Source organism: Arachis duranensis, unplaced genomic scaffold (assembly GCF_000817695.3).
Source record: "Arachis duranensis cultivar V14167 unplaced genomic scaffold, aradu.V14167.gnm2.J7QH unplaced_Scaffold_56724, whole genome shotgun sequence".
Lineage (NCBI taxonomy): Eukaryota > Viridiplantae > Streptophyta > Magnoliopsida > Fabales > Fabaceae > Arachis > Arachis duranensis.
This window is the reverse complement of record NW_026264963.1, coordinates 10,525-11,205: the sequence shown is the minus strand read 5'-3', so window position 1 is coordinate 11,205 and position 681 is coordinate 10,525.

Below are 681 nucleotides of genomic sequence, written 5' to 3'. Positions count from 1 at the left end.
GATCAACTGATTTGGGATGGCCAATTGAAAGTCCACAATAAAGAGCAACCTAGATACAGAACATTTAGTTATCCAAAGAGATGCTGGGCATCAATGATCCTAGGAGGAAATAGTGAGCCATGTGTCTATGGTGGAAAGATGTTGAGTAAAAATAAAGCCAAAGGCTACTACTGCAACATTATACACCAAGCCTCCAAAAGAATAATAAGCTTGTTAAGCAACATGAGAAAAGAAAAGTTAGCAAGGGAGCAAAGAAAGAATAAACCTTATAACAGCAAGTTTAGTAAGCCTTTGAAGAAATGTGTATATTATGTAACAGCAAACAATAACTTGGGTTGTCATTGTCTGCATAAAAACTCCATAAATCAAGTTCTGCTACATGCCTAATAAGGATATAATTGCTCTCCTTGCTCATTTCATTTTCTCTTAGTTTTGATGCTTGCTTGGGGACAAGCAAGATTTAAGTTTGGTGTTGTGATGACAAGTCATCATATACCCATTTTTCAAGCTAATTTCACTTGTTTTATTAGTCTTTATGCACTTTCTTGCATCCTAAGTAAGTGATTTGGAATGAAAATGCATAACTTCTTTAAATCAAGCAACTACTATTAAATTGATGCTAACTCATAAGGTTTGAGATAAATTTAATTGATTTTTAATTGATTTATAAGACTTGTGAAT